This window comes from Pinus tabuliformis, chromosome Q (genome assembly GCF_031772625.1).
Source record: "Pinus tabuliformis cultivar Carrire ecotype Pingquan chromosome Q, CPIR1, whole genome shotgun sequence".
NCBI lineage: Eukaryota > Viridiplantae > Streptophyta > Pinopsida > Pinales > Pinaceae > Pinus > Pinus tabuliformis.
This window is the reverse complement of record NC_142296.1, coordinates 167875317-167883308: the sequence shown is the minus strand read 5'-3', so window position 1 is coordinate 167883308 and position 7992 is coordinate 167875317. Positions and strand designations below refer to the sequence as shown.

At 37.3% G+C, this 7992-nt stretch overlaps 1 pseudogene; it reads right to left on the bottom strand.

Annotated features, from left to right (window-relative positions):
• Positions 1-5333: 5333 nt before the first annotated feature.
• LOC149218770 (uncharacterized) lies at positions 5334-6425 on the bottom strand (annotated as a pseudogene).
• Positions 6426-7992: the final 1567 nt, after the last annotated feature.

Genomic DNA, 7992 nt, shown 5'->3' with positions numbered 1-7992 from the left:
TGATAAATAACTCTTTTAATGATATGGATTTTTACACCCATACTATAAAAGGTTATAAGAGAGGTTTCTTGCACTCATTTATGGTTTCAACAAAATATTGAGGGACTATATATTTGATTGCCAAGTCAAGGAGTAGTTTTTTTAAACAGGGACATTCAACCCCAATGTTCATAAGATATACCACAATATTGGTCCTCTAGTAGGTTTCCTCTTTAATGACGAGTGATTGCTATGACCCTTTGAATCCATGAAAAGAAGTATTATGGTGATTGAGCATTATTTCCTTTGGTTGCACTTGTCATTATCATCATTATAATAGTATATACATTTCAAACTAGTTTCTCCTACTTGGCACCATTCAACCACCATCCCTTTGTAAAAATATTTAGCTCTCATATTACAATTGACCCATGTCACCACAGAACCTACTTGAGATACTCTTGGTTGAAAGTGTTAATCATATATTTTAGAAATATGATTGTTCATGTTGATCTTTGTAAATAAGTAAGGTTGATATGTCTCGAGGTTCATGGTGTTTCTTTGTTATTGTTTATAGGTATGGCTAGATAAGTTTGATGTGGAAGGAGATCTTGATGGAAAGTTAGTGGCTATATTAGACTTGATGACCTTCCCAAGAAAGATTTTGAAGTTATCTACCTTCTGGAGTTTATGGGTCCTTTGAAAATATTGGTACCATTGAGGGTTTTTATAATGCAATTTGAGCACTACCAAAAAGCCAATACTAGACTTCAACTTTTATGATAAATATACTCCAATCTATAGTGAGTCTCGATTTTTTCCACCATCAAAGATGCTTAATGCAGATGTGACTGGCCCCAAGAATTTTTCATAAAAGGCTATCAAATTCCCTTAGTTGTTGGACTACGTTCTTGGATTTCAAAGAGTGCAATTAAAGGATTCCTTGTTCATTGGGGTGACTACTATGAAACTGATGAAGAAGGTGAAGCTATGTGAAGGAAGGAGGGGGGTTATCTTCCTCAAGACAATTATGGAGTAAAATCAATATTGAACAAATGTGCTTGATTGAGAATGAAAAATTCTTATAGATTTATCAAATGACAAAACCCTTGTTATAACCCAAATTTGCCATATTTAAAAGTAAACATACCATCCATCGATCCATTATTATATCCCTTGCTGGCTTAGTATGCAAAGTTATAAGCAGGGAAAAGGAGGACAAAGCCAAAACATACATGATTATTCCAAAGTCATCGAACACAACACATTACAAATGACATATCAACTTGCGTTTATTTTGAAACGGATGCTTTTGATATATTAGGGTTGGTGAAATGTTGTTGTAGGCGTTAGTATATTTTTCTTGGTCACCTCTAGCATTAACAAACAAAATTTTGAAAGAACGTTTCGTCCCCACAGTTGCAAAACGAGACCCCATAAAAAAATATATCGTAGAAAATAGTTTTGGCAATGATATCAACCAAGTTATGGTTTTCAATTACTATCTTGCTTGTCCAGCGCTAGAGTTTACCTTAGGCATGCCACCATATTCAAATTAACTATGGTTTCCTTACTATTCTTTGTTGCATGATGCTCAGTGGAAGGCAGTATGACAATTTCCCAACTCCTTCATAGTAAACATCGATTATCACGTAGAGTTTATAAGTAATGGAAGATACAAAACGCGATGCATAGAGTGTTGGTCAACTCACAAATATTTTTTGATTTTTTGGCCTCTCTCATGAGCCTGCCTTTCGAAGAAAAAATTGCTCCTATGCTCGAACTCATTAATGAACACCACCAACGTTGTACCACGAGACAAACTTTGTCAAGTTTATGGATCAACTGACTTCCAAGTAGTACAAAGCAAGGGGATTCCTGGACTCCATACGACATCCCGATTTAGATCAGTGTATAAATTGATTTGGATCATGGAGAATTTCAGGTTCAAACTTATTCAATATATGACTCAAGATTAATAAATCATTGCAATTAATACAAGCAGAAGGAACTGGATTATTTTTTGATTTATCATTTCATAATAAATGTAGAAAAAGTTAGAACTAGACAATATATCAGAACCAACTATGATGGAGAGTATAATTCATCTTGTTGTATACACTAAAATCAGATATACAAGATTTATGGGTGCGCACAAATTATTATCTGAATTGTATCTATTTGTTTCTTTGTGTTGATGGCATTGGAATTTCACATTTTTAGCTATCTCGTGAAAATCTCCTTCATCGTATTGAGTTTCCTTGGGCTGCAAGTTAGTAAAACATTCCTCGATAGGGCACTGTGAAGATTTATTGTCCGAAATGTGAAGATTTGTATTACCCAAGGTCTAAATATCATATCAATATTGATGGAGCTGATTTTCCACATCTATTACTAGTTATCTAATGATCTACCCGACAGTGAAGCCACCCAAACCTGTGCAAATATATGTACCACTTGTATATGGCTTCAAACTGCACCAAAGTGCAAGGTAGCTGCTGGTATTCTTGGCTATTGAAAGATTGATGCAAGTAAAATTCCTTTTGTGTTGAAATTATTAGAATTTACTACAGGCATATGGGATTTTGATGGCTGGAATTGAAACCAAGTTTGATGTTAAATGACATCAATCTATTCACTTTAAGAAGTCCCTTTTGAAGTCAACTTAATGGCTGATTAGCTCTTTATTTTTATTGCATTGAAGATATTGAAGCAAATTCAGGGTAGGTTATCCGTTTCATAATAATGGTGGTTAGTTTCTGCCAGCAAAACGCTCGCTGTGTAGAGAGCACCATGGAAAACATTATCTAACCGGAGTTGAATCGAAAGCAACAAAATAGCCAATGTATAATCGAATACACGTTATGAGGTTTGTAATGCATAATACCTAACCGTAATATGTGACCAAAAAACTCGGTTCCTAAAGATACCATCACCTATGGTTGAACGATTGATCAACTCTAGGCGAAACATGAGTAATGAAGAGGAAATCGGAAAAGATGGTTACAAATAGAGATTTGGAGAGATTGGTACGAGGATGAAATGTCTACCTTAGAGAGATTGCATACACTGGTGGGACCATTGCAAATCTATTTTAAACACTAAAGCTCTAGAGGCGTGAGGCATAGCTTTGGAGTGCAAAATGAAACTTCTTAGTGCACTAATTAGGGGAAGGCTAAGTCTGCTAAGAATAGGGCATGCCTCATGAATGTGTTGCTTGGGAAATTGCTATTTTGACTACCTTCACTAAAGGAACACAACCTTTCAAGTGGTGGAAGAGTAGATGTAAGTGGAGAAAAAAATGTGGTTTTCTTCCAACCATTGTGGGAGAAGCCTCTTTCCTCTCAAAGGTGGCTTAATGTTGAAAGATAGAAACCAAACATATTTGCATGGTTATATTTAGTGGCTTATCTCCATTTAATGAAGTGTAACTTAGCTCAAAATATGTTAAACAAAAGAAATCCTCTATTGTTAAGGAAGGTGTTTTAGTTGAAGATGGCAACTATTGCTCCTAGAAAATGCACTCAATGAGGTCCGTGAAGAGCTCAAGATGGATCTTGTCAAAGACAATGATGAATATGAGGAATTTGATAATGAAGTGTGGTTTGATAAGGAAGAGGAGAAAGATGCTTTGCAAAAGTGGGAAGATGATTGAGATGATGGTGATGTCAATGGTAACTTTTCTTAGCAGACTTAAAGAAAGAAGTTTGAGGGGTTGGCTTTCATGCACCCCAACTCACCCAGCTTGACCCCCTTTCTCAAAGCCTGAATTATTTTAAATACAACCATAAACATCTACTCTCTGTTGTTATAGAGTTGAAGATAAAGTTTTCAAAGATGAAAGAATGTGTCAAAATCTCTCTTTGTTTCCATCTTCAAGTCTACCTCATGCTAGTTTCATAAGCTTGAAGGGGCCTCCTTTTGGGATTTTATTAACAACATCAACAACAAGCTTATTTTAGAGGGAGGGATAATTATTATAACTTTTTCCTACTTTATTGTAATGAAATGTTTTCATCTAGTGTTCTAATGATGGGTTGTGTTCATGGAGGAATGAAGCTATTGGTATGATCATTGATTATTTACACTTTGCATCCTCAAAGCCCATAGCCTCACTGTTAAAATTAGAAATTAGTGCCAAATTCCACTATTGGACAACTCATTTGATGGATATGATTATTGCATTGAATTCCTCTTTTGGAGAGGACCAAAATAGACCTAAAGACCATCAAATTTGGACAAGCAAAAATGTGTTTTTGAATTTATGCCCACACATGAGTAAATTGTCAAGGTGGGCCACATCATCATGTAGGGTCATGAAGCCCAAGAGACATGTCACTTCACCCTCATCTACTTGTATAAATATAAGTGACCTCTCACCTCATTTGGCATCATCAATGTTGCACTGGTACCGCCCATTGGAGAGAAAGTACCCTAGGCTCCTAGGCTCCTCGAAGCTTGGGAGATGTAAGAAACGCTTCAAAATAGTTGGGATGTTTTGCAAGGAAGTTGGAGCTTTACGGGAGCATTTTAGTTTAGAATTAGGATTTTCTAGTATTGGTTTCTCTTGGAAACTTTTCTCTGGAACATGTGGGAGCTCCCATCCATCTAAGATGGGATCTCCCACACATTCTAGAGCAACGAGTACCAGTTGTCAGGAAAAAAAAGCCCAAGAAAAATCCCTTTCTCTGAAACATGTGAGAGCTCCCATCCATCTAAAATGGGATCTCCCACACATTCTAGAGCAACGAGTACCAGCCGTTAGGAGAAAAAAGCCAAGAAAAATCCCAAGAAGAAATGGGCACAAATCCTTGGCCGGGAAATTATCTCTATTTTTAGCGCCCATTCTTTGCATTCCTTTTCCTATGTAATCAATGTTCTTCTCGAGTATGTCAAGCGAGCCCTTAGAATCAGAATTTTTTAGTTTCTTTGTGTTTTGTCGTTAGGTCCTTTTACTGGACACCTAATCCTCTAACGGTTGGTGTGGAAGTTGAATAGTCTAAGGAAGTCCAAGAGACCTTGATATACGAAACCAAAGGTCATATGAATGTACTATAAATGTATATCATTTGTTAATAATAGATACTCTCTCATGCTTATCATTCATCTTCTATTTATGCCATCTATATGTTTAACATGGTATCAGAGGAGGCATACTCCTACCCTGCCCAAATATGAGCCACTAATTTTGTGACCTCTCTGTGCATGTTAGTCTTTCATTTCATGAATATGTTGTCAGCTAAATTGTAGTTGTGATCTCTACCTAGTTTTGTAGCAGCTCCCTGCACAATTACATCTTCTTGCAGAAACGCACCTGTCATTTCTGTGCGCACTGTTCTGTGACCATTTACCTTCTACATCTGTCTGTGGGAAATCACAAATACTGTCTCTTGGGAAGAATTTGTCTCGCCAAAAATCTGAGCATTAACAGCCATAGCGCTTTTAGCATGGGGTGGCTCATATGATGCAGGTTTTGGTGCAGAGGTAGTTTTAGCATGGGGTGGTTGATATGCTGCAGGTTTTGGTGCAACGACAACAATCTTTGGAACTTGATTTGAGGTTTTGGAGGCTACATTAGTTGTCCCATTAGTTGTCTCAATCCCCATATTTTCCTTTACTTGCTCTACTAACTCTGGAAGATCTCCATATATCGTGGACTCTGTTGGGTGCCACTCTACCTCATATAGTTTGTCAAACATCTTCTTGAAGTATAGTGATCCATTATAAGAAAATATCTTGATCCCATTGTCCACTTGCAACCGGGGAGCCGTTGTTGTTGTCATAAAATATCGTCCATCAGGCGACCATTCACTTGTGACTGACCATTCAACCTTTGAACTTCCAAGAAACGTTTTAGCAGAACAATCCCAAAATGCCATTTCGCCAGGTAAATTACCAAAACCTGCTATGCATAAAAGTTTTCCATGAGGGTTCCATCTGAGTGTATTGTAAGGGCCTATTCCAAAATCAAAGAGAGGATTGCACTTTTTGTCGAACAACATTGCTCTTGTAGGCATGAATCCATAAACCATTGCAAATTCAGTTCCTAAAGGAGACCACTTAACATCATGGACAGGTCCCTCCTTATAGAGAGGCACAAGCCCTTCGTGACTCCCATCAGTCATCAAGTAATGTAATCTGGGCTCCCCATAGTAACTTTGATTTCTTTTGTCAACATCAGACTGTGCAATAACCATCAATCCAATCAATCCATGGTTCCAAATTAACTGGACATTGAAACACTATAAAAAAAACCTTTGTCGAGCTACAGGTTGGGTTGGGCTAAAATCCTCTTGCTTAAATATCTGAATCATGGTTGGTATTCCCTTTGATTCACGAATATATGCAACAAAATATGTTGGAGAAGCTGTAGCAAGTTACAAACGAGCTATTCCAGGAAGGCGGATCTTATTCCAAGATAATTAGCCTTGCAAGAATCCATTCCAAGAGAATTGCAATAGTATCAAAGGTTAAAAAAAAAGATGCTTTTGTGTATCAACAGATGGCATTGGTTTGAGGCATTGGTACATTATGGAATAGAATGGAATGAATGACAGGCAGTAGAAAGGTGCGATTCAGTTCATAGTATGCATGTTCGATTCATAGTATGTGATTCACTATGCATTGAAGTCCATGTTCATGGGTTGAAATAAAAGGTCTCCACACATTGATTAATTCTTGGAATGAAGCATTGAACTTCCGTTGATAAATTATATGCCTTTGCACCCTTGTGCATGCCCAGTCTCTGTAGTTCTCCTTGCTTGTGAGAATTTAGCCATGATTGCACTCGAATAAGAGCTAGGGAGATGATCTTGTGACGTTGGCAGTTTAATTCGTAGAGGATGTAGCTGGAGTCTCCATGGCCAGGGAAGAGTGAGTGTCCCCGCTGTTGGAATTGGCCTGCAACTTTCCTATTAGAAAATTGGAGGAGATGTGTCAAGGAAAACTACATGGAACTAGTTACTGTCTGCACAAGTAATCTTCGCAAAGGATCCAAAATCATGATTTGCAATTGCTTCTTCCATTTGCAAAATTCACTTCAGAACCACTTCTTGTGATCTTTGGCGAAGAAGCTCACTAGTTTCAACACTTTGACTCATGCCAGTTGTGTTGCTTGTTTCCTTCTCACGTGAGCTTACCACAACAATCAAAATGACAAGATCCTCCCAATGTTTCTCAGTTGCAAGCTGAACAACAATGCTGTCACTTCCATCGGTTTCCTTTCCCATCATCCATTTTACAACTCCACCATAAAGGCTATGACATGCACTCCCTGAACAGGTGGATGGTATTCTCGTGACTTTTTCAACAGGCATAGTGATCTAAGACATATTCGGCGGCTACGGTTTTGGCCATTGAACAAAGTGCTTGAAGAAAAATATAATTTTCCTGAACAAGATGCAAATGATTTTGCTGATTTTCTCATTCTAGTCTTAGACTTTGTACCTGAGAAGCGCCCCACTGCGGTTTGTCTAGCCTTGCTACAGTCTCCACTAGGATTGTTGAGCCTTCATTTCTTTGCTGAGACAATGGCTAGAATTGATGATACATTAGAGTTGTTTGAGCGATATATCATATATCTTAAAGTTTTATAATGCAAAGGATTTTTGTATAATTGACATGTGGCTAAGAACTAAAGATTAAAAAGCAGATATTAAGGATCTGGTGCTTATCGAAGTCTTTGACTAGAGTACTCTTCTTATTTAAGCACACTTTCCAAGATGGATAAAACCAAATATTTGATATCATAATCTTCTTGGTAGTTCCTTTACAACTGGTTTGAAATGGTGATACACTTATTCATCAAATGAGCCATGTGCATGTTCTTGGAATGGGATTCACATGACATGTGAAAATGTGAAGCCCAAACACTCTAGAATAAAACTATAAAAGAGAACCTCATTGATATAACATAGGCATATGTGAAATTTGAAACTCTCCATGCTGAATTTTGAACTTTGATTTGGAACTTAATTTGTTTAGTGTACATTATGAATTTAAGTTGGAAGATTT